Source organism: Capra hircus, chromosome 5, assembly GCF_001704415.2.
Source record: "Capra hircus breed San Clemente chromosome 5, ASM170441v1, whole genome shotgun sequence".
Lineage (NCBI taxonomy): Eukaryota > Metazoa > Chordata > Mammalia > Artiodactyla > Bovidae > Capra > Capra hircus.
The window spans coordinates 101,681,235-101,695,909 of record NC_030812.1 but is presented as its reverse complement, the minus strand read 5'-3'; the positions used below and the strand labels follow the sequence as shown (position 1 = coordinate 101,695,909).

The window sequence follows — 14,675 nt, the reverse complement described above, 5'->3', positions numbered from 1 at the left end:
CACAAATCCATAAGAATCTCTGATCTGTTAAATGATAACCCCTGTAGGGATATCCTCTATACATGTAAATGATATCCTCCTATAGTAGGAGTAGCCTCCACTCATACTAACCTAGTGCAAAATAATGTCTCAAACTGTCTGTATAGAAACAACTCCACCCAGGAAAGTACATCCTCATTTTTTGTCCCTGCCTCTCATAGACTTCCTGTGCAAAGGGAGTGTGTATGTGGCTGTTAGCAAATGTTTCACTCTTACAAAAAGTGAATTATGGAAAAATAATATGAGGATTTATTTTAACTGGGAGAATAAATAAAGCTATTTTAGTGTCAGGTAAGACCACTGGAGAAGAACAGAATATCAGAGACTTGTAAGAGGAAAGTATATGAAGCTCATAGCTCACAGCTACAGGGCACTCCGGGAGAATGGGTAGTTGTCTCAGTCCTCTCTAGCCCACCCATCCCTTATTGTCCCTCTGATCAGACACCAGCTTTCTTGGAACTTTCCATTCTCCCAGCTGGTGGGCATGAACTGACCATACCTGAGCAGACAACTCCTGCATCCAGGCTATGATCACAGTAGTGCTTCCCCCAGCCCCAGGAAGGGCACCTCCACACGTGGGATTCCTTTCCTGTGCACTTCAGGTTGCCCAGCCAAATGGGCCCTGATCCCACCCCAAAGGAAGAAGAGACAGTGGCATAGAGGGCTTCTCCACAGCCCAGCTGTCTGCACACCATGCGGGCATCGTTTATGCTCCAGTTGTAACCACAGATGGTGCCCCAGGAGCCCTGGTTAAGGATCTCCACTCTCCGGCACAGGGACCACCCCCGTCCATGAGGCGGAGCTGTCTGCTGTCTGAGGAGAGAGAAATGGGACACGGGGCATTGACCTGGAGAATAAGGGTCTTCTGTCCTGTGGGACCCTCATCTGAGCAGTAGGAGGCACTCTCCTCTGAGGCTGCAGAACCTGCTGGTTCTGATATGGAGTCTTTGCACTCATGCAGAAGGCAATGGCAACCCACTCAGTACTCTTGCCTGGACAATCCCATAGACAGAGAAGCCTGGTAGGCTGAAGTCCATGGTAGCTAACAGTCGGACACGACTGTAGCAACTTAGCAGCAGGAGCAGCAGCATTGCACTGGGGCAGCAGCTGGGTCTGGTTTCTTATAGCAGTGGCAGGATAATTAATAAGGTTGAAAAGTAGGAGGAAAGGTTAAAAAAAAAAGTAGGTAAAGAAAGGTTAAATAATGTCTATCAGTGCTGCACATTAAGTAAATAATGAAGTAGAGAATTAAACCTAAAATTTTCCACTTCCAGGGAGAATGGAGTTCACAGCAGGACAAACTGTCTTGCTGGGTCTTTCTGGATACAACTTTAAAAGCTGGAAAATGTTTTTTAAGAAACAGTAAATGGGAGGGCGGCACTAAGATGGCAGAGGAGTAGGATGGGGAGACCACTTTCTCCCTCACAAATTCATCAAAAGAACATTTCAACGCAGAGCAAACTCCACAAAACAACTTCTGAATGCTGGCAGAGGACATCAGGCACCCAGAAAAGCAGATCATTGTCTTCAAAAACAGTGAACCTCTCTGGGTGTCCCTCAATGTGGAGAAACTTTTCATCTTTAACCTAGATGTTTTATCATCAGTGCTGTATAGATGGAGAAGTCTTGAGGCTACTGTAAAAATAAAACTGAAAACCAGAAGCAGGAAGCTTAAGTTCAAATCCTGAGAACATCAGAGAACTCCTGAATCCAGGAAACATTAATCAATAGGAGCTCCTCAAATGCCTCCGTACCTACACTGAAACCAAGCACCACCCAAGGGCCAACAAGTTCCAGAGCAAGACATACCACACAAATTCTCCAGCAACACAGGAATACATCCCTGAGCTTCAATATGCAGGCAGCTCAAAGTTACTCCAAAACCATTGACGTCTCATAACCCATTACTGGTCACTCTACTGCACTCCAGAGAGAAGAAATCCAGCTCCACCCACCAGAACCCCAACACAAGCCTCCCTAACCTGGAAACCTTGACAAGCCACTGATACAACCCCACCCACAGTGAGGAAGCTCCATAATAAAGAGACCTCCACAAATTCCCAGAATATAGAAAGGCCACCCCAAACGCAGCAATATAACCAAGATGAAGAGACAGAGGAATACTCAGCAGGTTAAGGAACAGGAGAAATGCCCACCAAACCAAACAAAAGAGGAAGAGATAGGGACTCTACCTGAGAAGGAATTCCAAATATTGATAGTGAAAATGATCCAAAATCTTGAAATCAAAATGGAATCACAGATAAATAGCCTAGAGACAAGGATTGAGAAGATGCAAGAAAGGTTTAACAAGGACCTAGAAGAAATTAAAAAAGAGTCAATATATAATGAATAATGCAATAAATGAGATCAGAAACACTCTGGAGGCAACAAATAGTAGAATAAAGGAGGCAGAAGATAGGATTAGTGAAATAGAAGATAGAATGGTAGAAATAAATGAATCAGAGAGGAAAAAAGAAAAACGAATTAAAAGAAATGAGGACAATCTCAGAGACCTCCAGGACAATATGAAACGCTCCAACATTCGAATTATAGGAGTCCCAGAAGAAGAAGACAAAAAGAAAGACCATGAGAAAATCCTTGAGGAGATAATAGTTGAAAACTTCCCTAAAATGGGGAAGGAAATAATCACCCAAGTCCAAGAAATGCAGAGAGTTCCAAATAGGATAAACCCAAGGTGAAACACCCCAAGACACATATTAATCAAATTAACAAAGACCAAACACAAAGAACAAATATTAAAAGCAGCAAGGGAAAAACAACAAATAACACACAAGGGGATTCCCATAAGGATAACAACTGATCTTTCAATAGAAACTCTTCAGGCCAGGAGGGAATGGCAAGATATACTTAAAGTGATGAAAGAAAATAACCTAAAGCCCAGATTACTGTACCCAGCAAGGATCTCATTCAAATATGAAGGAGAAATCAAAAGCTTTACAGACAAGCAAAAGCTGAGAGAATTCAGCACCACCAAACCAGCTCTCCAACAAATGCTAAAGGATATTCTCTAGACAGGAAACACAAAAAGGGTGTATAAACCCGAACCCAAAACAATAGTAAAAGGCAATCGGATTATACTTATCAATAATTACCTTAAACGTAAGTGGGTTGAATGCCCCAACCAAAAGGCAAAGACTGGCCGAATGGATACAAAAACAAGACCCCTCTATATGCTGCTTACAAGAGACCCACCTCAAAACAAGGGATGCATACAGACTGAAAGTGAAGGGCTGGAAAAAGATATTCCATGCAAATAGAGACCAAAAGAAAGCAGGACTGGCAATACTCATATCCGATAAAATAGACTTTAAAACAAAGGCTGTGAAAAGAGACAAAGAAGGCCACTACATAATGATCAAAGGAACAATCCAAGAAGAAGATATAACAATTATAAATATATATGCACCCAATATAGGAGCACCACAATATGTAAGACAAATGCTAACAAGTATGAAAAGGGAATTTAACAATAACACAATAATAGTGGGAGACTTTAATACCCCACTCACACCTATGGACAGGTCAACTAAACAGAAAATTAACAAAGAAACACAAACTTTAAATGATACAATAGACCAGTTAGACCTATTTGATATATATATGACATCTCACCCCAAAACAATGAATTTCACCTTTTCCTCAAGTGTTCACAGAACCTTCTCCAGGATAGATCACATCCTGGGCCATAAATCTAACCTTGATAAATTCAAAAAAAAAAAAATCAAAATCATTCCAATCATCTTTTCTGACCATAATACATTAAGATTAGATCTCAATTACAAGAGAAAAACTATTGAAAATTCCAACATATGGAGGCTGAGCAACATGCTTCTGAATAACCAACAAAACAAATCACAGAAGAAATTTTAAAAAAATCAAAATATGCATAGAAACAAGTGAAAATGAAAACACAACAACCGAAAACCTGTGGGAAATGATAAAAGCAGTGCTAAGAGGAAAGTTCATAGCAATACAGGCATACCTCAAGAAACAAGAAAAAAGTCAAATAAATAACCTAACTCTACACCTAAAGCAACTAGAAAAGGAAGAAATTGAGACCATCAGATTTAGTAGAAGGGAAGAAATCTTAAAAATTAGGGCAGAAATAAATGCAAAAGAAACAAAAGAGACCATAGCAAAAATCAACAAAGCCAAAAGCTGGTTCTTTGAAAGGATAAATAAAATTGACAAACCATTAGCCAGACTCATCAAGAAGCAGAGAGAGAAAAATCAAATCAATAAAATTAGAAATGAAAATGGAGAGATCACAACAGACAACACAGAAATACAAAGGATCATAAGAGACTACTATCAGCAATTATACGCCAATAAAATGGACAACGTGGAAGAAATGGACAAATTCTTAGAAAAGTACAACTTTACAAAACTGAATCAGGAATAAATAGAAAATCTTAACAGACCCATCACAAGCACGGAAATTGAAACTGTAATCAGAAATCTTCCAGCAAACAAAAGCCCAGGTCCAGACGGCTCCACAGCTGAATTCTGCCAAAAATTTCGAGAAGAGCTAACACCTATCCTACTCAAACTCTTCCAGAAAATTGCAGAGGAAGGTAAACTTCCAAACTCATTCTATGAGGCCACCATCACCCTAATACCAAAACCTGACAAAGATGCTACAAAAAAAGAAAACTACAGGCCAATATCACTGATGAACATAGATGCAAAATTCCTCAACAAAATTCTAGCAATCAGAATCCAACAACACATTAAAAAGATCATACACCATGACAAAGTGGGCTTTATCCCAGGGATGCAAGGATTCTTCAATATTCACAAATCAATCAATGTAATTCACCACATTAACAAATTGAAAAATAAAAGCCATATGATTATCTCAATAGATGCAGAGAAGGTCTTTGACAAAATTCAACATCCATTTATGATTTAAAAAAACTCTCCAGAAAGCAGGAATAGAAGTAACATACCTCAACATAATAAAAGCTATATATGACAAACCCACAGCAAACATTATCCTCAATGGTGAAAAATTGAAAGCATTTCCCCTAAAGGCAGGAACAAGACAAGGGTACCCACTTTCACCACTGCTATTCAACATAGTTCTGGAAGTTTTGGCCATAGCAATCAGAGCAGAAAAAGAAAGAAAAGGAATCCAAACTGAAAAAGAAGAAGTAAAACTCTCACTGTTTGCAGATGACATGATCCTCTACATAGAAAACCCTAAAGACTCCACCAGAAAATTACTAGAGCTAATTAATGAATATAGTAAAGTTGCAGGATATAAAATCAACACACAGAAATCCCTTGCATTCCTATACACTAATAATGAGAAAGTAGAAAAAGAAATTAAGGAAACAATTCCATTCACCATTGCAACGAAAAGAATAAAATACTTGGGAATATATCTACCTAAAGAAACTAAAGACCTATATATAGAAAACTATAAAACACTGATGAAAAAAAATCAAAGAGGACACTAATAGATGGAGAAATATACCATGTTCATGGATAGGAAGAATCAATATAGTGAAAATGAGTATATTACCAAAAGCAATCTACAGATTCAATGCAATCCCTATCAAGCTACCAGCTGTATTTTTCACAGAACTAGAACAAATAATTTCAAGATTTGTATGGAAATACAAAAAACCTTGAATAGCCAAAGCAATCTTGAGAAATAAGGATGGAACTGGAGGAGTCTACTTGCCTGACTTCAGGCTCTACTACAAAGCCACAGTCATCAAGACAGTATGGTACTGGCACAAAGACAGAAATATAGATCAATGGAACAAAATAGAAAGCCCAGAGATAAATCCACACACATATGGACACCTTATCTTTGACAAAGGAGGCAAGAATATACAATGGAGTAAAGACAATCTCTTTAACAAGTGGTGCTGGGAAAACTGGTCAACCACTCGTAAAAGAATGAAACTAGATCACTTTCTAACACCACACACAAAAATAAACTCAAAATGGATTAAAGATCTAAATGTAAGACCAGAAACTATAAAACTCCTAAAGGAGAACATAGGCAAAACCCACTCTCACATAAATCACAGCAGGATCCTCTATGATCCACCTCCCAGAATTCTGGAAATAAAAGCAAAAATAAACAAATGGGATCTAATTAAAATTAAAAGCTTCTGCACAACAAAGGAAAATAAAAGCAAGGTGAAAAGACAGCCTTCTGAATGGGAGAAAATAATAGCAAATGAAGCAACTGACAAACAACTAATCTCAAAAATATACAAGCAACTTATGCAGCTCAATTCCAGAAAAATAAACGACCCAATCAAAAAATGGGCCAAAGAACTAAATAGACATTTCTCCAAAGAAGACAAACAGATGGCTAACAAACACATGAAAAGATGCTCAACATCACTCATTATTAGAGAAATGCAAATCAAGACCACAATGAGGTACCATGTCGCGCCAGTCAGAATGGCTGTGATCCAAAAGTCTGCAAGCAATAAATGCTGGAGAGGGTGTGGAGAAAAGGGAACCCTCTTACACTGTTGGTGGGAGTGCAAACTAGTACAGCCACTATGGAGAACAGTGTGGAGATTCCTTAAAAAATTGCAAATAGAACTGCCTTATGACCCAGCAATCCCACTGGTGGGCATACACACCGAGGGGACCAGATTAGAAAGAGACACATGTACCCCAATGTTCATCGAAGCACTGTTTATAATAGCCAGGACATGGAAACAACCTAGATGTCCAACAGCAGATGCATGGATAAGAAAGCTGTGGTACATATACACGATGGAGTATAACTCAGCCATTAAAAAGAATACATTTGAATCAATTCTAATTAGATGGATGAAACTGGAGCCAATTATACAGAGTGAAGTAAGCCAGAAAGAAAAACACCAATACAGTATACTAACACATATATATGGAATTGAGAAAGATGGCAATGATGACCCTGTATGCAAGACAGCAAAAGAGACACAGATGTGTAGAGGGGACTTTTGCATTCTGAGGGAGAGGGAGAGGGTGGGATGATTTGGGAGAAAGGCATTGAAACATGTATACTATCATTTAAGAAATGAATCGCCAGTCTATGTTTGATGCAGGATACAGGATGCTTGGGGCTGGTGCACGAGGATGATCCAGAGAGGTGATATGGGGTGGTAGGTGGGAGGGGGGTTCATGTTTGGGAACTCATGTACACCTGTGGTGGATTCATGTCAATGTATGGCAAAACCAATACAGTATTGCAAAGTAAAATAAATAAAAAATAAAAATTTTAAAAAATAAATAAAATTCAGTGCACAATGTTATGTTTAGATAAAAAAAAGAAACAGTAAATGTATTCAACATTTGTTAACACAACATGGACTAAATATGCCAACATTCTAAAGAGTGGAGATTACTTCAATGTTAGTCCAAGATCTATAGCTTCTTTTTCTCTGTGGGAATTTGCCAATTCATTGCATAATTTAATGATTCGGAATCTGGGCTCAGACAAGCAGAGGACTACTGTTGTGACAGGAAGCCTGCATAATCTGGGAGTTACCTGGTGCTGGAGAGACAAAACTAGAGTCTTGAGAGCCTCTCTCACACAGCAGGTTTTCTCCTCAAACATTTGCCCAGTATATAAACTGTGAAGGGCAGGAAGCTAGAGAACTATATAAAAAGACTTGGAAAGCAGAATCTTTTCATTATTTTGAGTACTTAGCTACCAAAGAATATAGGCTCTGAACTGAAATCTCTGAAAGCCTATGTCATAGGGACAGAGAAATCAGAGGTCGACTGAGTGCTACCAAAACTGCAACCCATACTTGTCACAGCTCAGTTTTAGGTTATATTTAGATGTTTGGGTGATACACACCCCTTCCCCCTACCTGCCTAGGAAAACAAAGGGTAAATCCTTTCAGGTGTTAGAAAATGTATCAGGAGTATCTTACTTTTTCATATATAATTTGTAGCACTCAATAAAAAATGACATGACATTTGACAAGCTAGGATAACATGACAAATGGCCAAAGTGAAAAAAGATAAGTGAATGCAGAGACACACATGATAGAAATGCTGGACTCAGCAGATAAGGATTTTAACTACAATTACTATATTTAGGGGAAAAGAGAGAAGAAGAGAATAAACAGGTAAAAAGATGAAAAAAATAACAAACAATCATAAATAAATAAAAACGTCTAAGGAACTATTGCCAACCTAAAATAAAATATCTAGGTTTAAAAAGTGAATGAATAAGTTAAGAGAATTTTATATGGAACTTAGAATATAGTGATTTAGAGGAGTCCTAAAGATGAGAGATGAGAAAGAGAAGAAAGAGGAGGAGGAGTGGGAGAAGAGATAAGAGACAGAGAGACAGAACTGCAGAAGTAATATCTGAAGATATAACAATAGAGAACTTTTTTAAAAAAATAAATGAAAGAGTATGAAAATCCCCACTCTTAGTAAAGCTGCTGAGAATCAAAAGGAAAAAGGAAAATCTGGAACAATAACAGATTTATTTAAAACAAAAGGAAGGAAAAAACAGGAGACAAAAAGGAACATAAAGCAGGGGGATCAATTTAAAACAAATGGCAGATACCAACACATCAATATCAGTAATGGCATTTACAGTGAATGGATTAAGATAAAACAAAATTGACACAAATGTTACTTGCAAAATGCCCACCTTATATTATGAAAGCAAAGAATGGTTGAAAGTAAAATGATGGGAGAAATGTACTAACTGTAACAAAACTGGAGTAGCTGTATCAATGTCCCAGAAAGTAGACTTTAAGCCAAGATACACTAATTGAATTAAAGAGGGAATTTTCATGATTATAATGAGATGCACCCTTAATAAAGATATTTTAGACAACAAAATTCAAGAAAGGTAACAGAACATAACTTTGAAACATACTTGACAGAGTGAAAAGAAGAAATAGACAAAATCACAATCAAAATGGGGGGTTATTACCAGATCTTTTTCAATAGCATGCAGACCAAACATACAAAAAACAGAGAAGAATTCAGTAGATGTACAACAACATAGTCAGCATGTTTAACCAAGTAACACATAGAGCAACGCACCCAACACCGCAAGAGTTCACATTACTGTACATGCACTCGGAACCTTTACCAAAATGACCACAAAATAAGACAAAATCTTTCACTCCTTGAATTTATATTTGCATATTTGAATTCATACTTTGAATATTTGCTCTGACCACAGTGGAATAAAATTAAGAACTAATAAGAAAATATTTATAGCCACCTCTATTTGGGGAAATTCAGCAAGATCCTTCCAAACATCACCTGAGTCGGGGAATAAATTTAAACCTTACAAAATATTGTGAAATAATGATAATAAACACAAAATAATATATGATAAATTCTTCTAATAAAACTCAAGTAATGCCTAAGGGAAATTTATACCCTAGATTTAGAGAAGAAGAAACACTGAAAGTGAAGAAAAGTAAGCTTCCAATTAAGAAACTAGATGAGAAAGTCAAGAATGTAGAATATTGGGGTTAATTAAAAAAAGAACACAAGTTAATAGAAAAGAAGGTAAGCATAGGATAGAAAATATAGAAGAAAACCCTTTAAACATGGCTCATTGAAAACTGATGAACACTGAGCAACACTAATGCAGAGCAGAGAGAAAATGAAGCTAACAATACCAAGACTGAAAAGGGACATCAGTATAGATCATACAGATGTTTTGGTCATAGTTTTTGTGCTGTTATTTGTTTATTGGCTGTGCTGTTGCTCATGGGATCATAGTTCCCAGGTCAGGGATTGAACCTGTACCCATGACAGTGAAAGCCCAGAGATTTAACCCTTGGATTACATAGTTTTATTAGTACAATTTATACATTTAATGTGGATAAGTACAGATAAAGTGAAAATATCACCACAGCCTTGTGAACACTAAGTGTCTTTAAAAACAAACAAACAACAACAACAACAAAAAAAACCAGTCATTCTGACATGTGTGCGATGATATCTCTTTGTGGTATTACTTTACATTTCCCTGATGATTAACAATGTCAAGCTTCTTTTAAATATACCTATTGCCACTTTTATGTCTTCCTTAGAGAAATGTTTATTCAAGCCCTTAGCCAATTTTTTACTTGAGTTATTAGGTTTTAATTTTGTTCGTTTTTTTAATTCTTTAAGTTATAGGAGTTCCTTATTATTTTTGGAAATTAATACCTTATATAATTTGTATTAGCTTGCTTTTTCACTCTGTTGATCTTTTGTTTGGTTTGTGGAAGCTTTTTAGTTTGGTATATTCCCACTTGTCTATTTTTGCTTTGTTGCCTGTACTTTTGATGTCATATCCATGAACTCTTGAAACCATGTGCTTTTATTTTGTGATGGAGGTAAGATATCGCATATCTAAAATGTAATTCCTATATGGTGATGATGTTACACCATCACACATAGTGAAATAAATTCAGATAAATAAATATTTGAAATTAAGTTTTGAATATTCTTTAGTGGAACAATAAAATTGTTTGCAGAAAATAAAACTTGATTCAATGTTATTTTGAGATAAAAAATGGTGTTTGAAACATTGCACTAAAGGCAGAAGTCAAAAAAGCAAAACATTACAGATTTGACCACATAACCCATCCATACACATATACAACCATAAAAATACACATAAAATATGGGGAAAATCTTACAAAAATATTTAAGAAAAACAGTAAGTGATATTTGTTTATAAAGAGTTCCTATGAATAAATAAGAAATTTTAAAACATTCTAGAGAAAAAACATTGTCATGAAAGATATCTTAAAACAGTAATATAGGAAAGAAGATAATATTTTTGTATATAGTGTTTGTGAAAGTCACTCAGTCATGTCCAACTCTTTGTGACCCCATGCAGTATAGAGTCCATGGAATTCTCCAGGCGAGAATACTGGTGTGGGTATCCATTCCCTTCTCCAAGGGATCTTCCCAACCCAGGGATCAAACCCAGGTCTCCGACATTGCAGGCACATTTTTTTACCAGCTGAGTCACAAGGGAAGCCCAAGAATACTGTAGTGAGTAGCATATCCTTCTCCAGCAGATTTTCCAGACTCAGGAATCAAACCAGGGTCTCCTGCATGGCAGGCCGATTCTTTACCAGTTGACCTACCAGGGAAGCCCTTATGTGAATAAAAAACCATGATGCTATGAAGAAAATTATAGTCTCTTTTAAAATTAAGTATCTATTTGGTTGTGCTGGGTTTTAGTTGCAGCATGCAAATTGTTACTTGTGGGATCATAAGAGAAAAAAATGTAACTGCATGTGGTGATGGATATTACTGTATGTCTGGTGATTTACCAATATGTACAAATACATAAATACTATGTTTTACACTTAGAACTAATATAATGTTATAAGAATTACATCTCAATTAAAAATTTTAACAAACAAGGTTGGAATATGTGGATTAAAGTAGTTTCATTATTACCTCATTTAAGCTTCTCTGGTGGCTCAGACAATAAAGAATCTGACTTCAGTACAGGAGACCTGATTTCATACCTGGGTCAGGATGATCCCCTGGAGAAGGGAATGGTAACCCATTCCAGCATTCTTGCCTGGAGAATCCCAAGGACAGAGGAGCCTGGCAGGCTACAGTCTATGTGATCACAAAGAGGACAGCTGAGCAACTAACATTTTCAGTTTATGTCATTTTGTGGACCCAAATTTAAATCACTTCGATTTTAAAATATAAAATCTCACTGCATGCTACAGGGTTGGGACAGACACACAGAAATAGTAAGTCACCTGCACACAAGATATAGGCTTCCTCCTTTGGAGAGCATGAAGTGTAATTCCAAGGGTCAGAAGGACACTGCCAGAGAGAGGTGTCAGTTTTCTGACAGCAGATTCCATCCACCCACCGGGGCCTAGAACCTTCCCTGAGACCAACAGAAGAGTTGAGGGTTCCACTCTCCCCAGAGCCAAGCTGTCCGCAGATCACAGACACAGTGATGTCGTCTACGGGGCTGTGGCAGACACTGCCCCAGGTCCCATTGTAGAAAACTTCCAGCCACCCAGCACACTGCTGGTCCTCGCTCACCATCCTGAGGGCCAGGAACTCTAAGGTTGAAAGGGGAGGATACAGGACACAATAAAACTTTACTGGATGCTCTAGGTTTTCCTTTCTTCTAGAAATAATGAACATTCATCTCTGACCTTGCTTGAGAGATACCCAGTAGATGACAAGACTGACATCGCCTCCCTTTTAACTGATTTTGTCCATTTGTGTCTGTCTTTCTATTTCTACCACAATGGTGTAGTGGATATGAACTGAGAGGAAGACCAAACTGAATGGGCACTAGTTAGGGAGGGGCAGCTAAATCCTGTTTCCTGATGAAATCTTTAAAGAGAATGTCAAAGGGATGTGATGTGGATATTAGGGAGATAGGGATAATAATTAATCCAAAAATGTTCACATCCCAATCTCTGCAACCTGTGAATATGTTATCGTACCTGACAAGAGGGATTTACAGATGTGATTAAGGTAAGGACCTCAGGATGGTGAGATGATGTATTAACAATATGAGCCCAGTCTAATCACATCCTTAGATTCACTATTCTTAAATGTGGAGTGCTTATCTTAGCTCTGGCTAGAAAGAGAGATGTGCCTCTGGATAATGGTTGGAGGCCTGCAGCATTGCTGGTCTGATAATGGATGAAGGGTGCTGTGAAGGAAGGAATGTAGGTGGTTTCAAGAAGTTTGAAAAGGCAAGAAACAGATTCTCCCCTAGAGTTGCAAAAGTGATGTGGCCCTGCTGAAGCCTTGATCCCAGCCCAGTGAGATCCCTGCTGGACATCTAAGCTAGAGAAGAGTAAGGAAATAAATATATGCTGTTTTAAACCACTAGTTGGTAAATTGTTAGGGAAGCAAACAGAAACTAGTACCGTAGGTTTCAATTTTTTGTATGTAACTGGAGAGAGAGCCCTGCTTTCAAGAAAACCTGTAAGAAAGGGCTCTGCCAGGAAACACTGCTGAGAAGAAAGGACCAGAACCTCAGCTGCTGCAGAAGGAAGTGAAAGCACCTCGTCTTCACGTCTGCTGGAAAGACAGGCTTCATGGGAGGAAGCCTCCTTCTCTGCTTCTTTCAGCATCTCTCTCTCTCAGGGCTCAGACCCCCCGTCCTCCAGGGCCCCACCCCTCCCCCAGCCTGTGAACAGTGTGCAGCGCAGACCTGAGCAGATGACCCCCGCGTCCTCCTTGTGTCTGCAGTTATGCCGGCCCCAGCCCCAGGAAGGGCACCTCCACACGTGGGACTCGTTTCCAGTACAGTTTAGGTCGTCCAGCCAGATGGGCCCTGATCCTGCCCCAAAGTGAGCAGACCCTGTGGCATTGAGGGTTTCTCCACAGGCCAGCTGCCTGCACACCACGTGGGCATCGTCCAGGTCCCAGCCGTCATCACAGATGGTGCCCCAGGAGCCCTGGTCAAGGATCTCCACTCTCCCGGCGCACGGACCGCCCCTGTCCACCAGGCGGAGCTGCCTGCTGTCTGGGGAGAGAAAAATGGGACAATGGGGTGGAAACTCCAGGGGTTGAGAAGGGGCTTCTGCCCCGTGGGACCCTCACCTGAGCAGTAGGGGGCGCTCTCCACTGAGGCTGCAGAGCCTGCTGGTTCTGCCATAGAGTCGTTGCACTGGGGCAGCACCTGGGTCTGGTTTCCTGAAGAAACAACAATGATCAGAAGTCTGGAAGGGGTGAAGAACAGGAAACTGAATTAAGGAAAATAATGACCTACTGATGGAGCCTGAAGTGAGAGCTGTGACCCAGCAGTAAATGTATCATACTCTTAGTGTTGACCTTCTCCCTGCAGAGTTCTGCTTCTGACAGTACCACAACTTCTGTTTTAACCCAAGTGTTGCTATAAGAATGAGTTAAGTAAGTTGCATCCCTAAACTTATCCCTGTGCTGTGCTTAGTCGCTCAGTCATGTCCGACTCTTTGTAACCCCTTAGACTATAGCCCACCAGTATCCTCTGCCATAGGATTTTTCAGGCAAGAATATTGGAGTGGCTTGCCAAGCCCTCCTCCAGGGGATCTTCCCAACCCAGGGATCAAACCCAGGTCTTCGGCACTGCAGGTGGATTTTTTACCATCTGAGCCACCAGGGAAGCCCAAAGCTATCCCTAAGTAAAAGCAAAACAAAATTCTTTCTGAAGGATTTCTATAATTTCTTCAATGTATATCTTTAAAACAAACACTTATATAAAATAGATCTCATGAAAAAAACAGAAAGGAAAAAGGAAACATTAGAAAGAATTTCTCAGGGTTTTAGGCTGCTAGTGTTACCTGATGAGAATATATGTAGCCACAGTTAAAGTCCTTACGGAATTACTTGAAAAATGTGTACCTTTGCAAAGAAATGATACCAAAAACCAAATACTTCTAGAGCTGAAAAACTTGTTAGCTGCAATTAAGATTAAAGAATAAGTGTAGCCACATATTAGCTCAGCATAAAGTTGAAACATCAAAATGCAAAATCAGAAGATATTCTTGAATTAATTCAGGTCACATAGCAAGAGTTCTGGTTATATGGTTGTATGGCAGTTTTTCCAAAAAACTTGGTTCACTTCAGTTCAGTCCCTCAGTCATGTCCAACTCTTTGTGACCCAATTAACTGCAGTTTGTGAAGCTTCCCTG

The 14,675-nt window shown here is 38.9% G+C and overlaps 1 pseudogene; it reads right to left on the bottom strand.

The window, feature by feature from the left end:
* Positions 477–14,675, bottom strand: part of LOC108633340 — a 61,851-nt pseudogene continuing 47,652 nt past the window's right edge.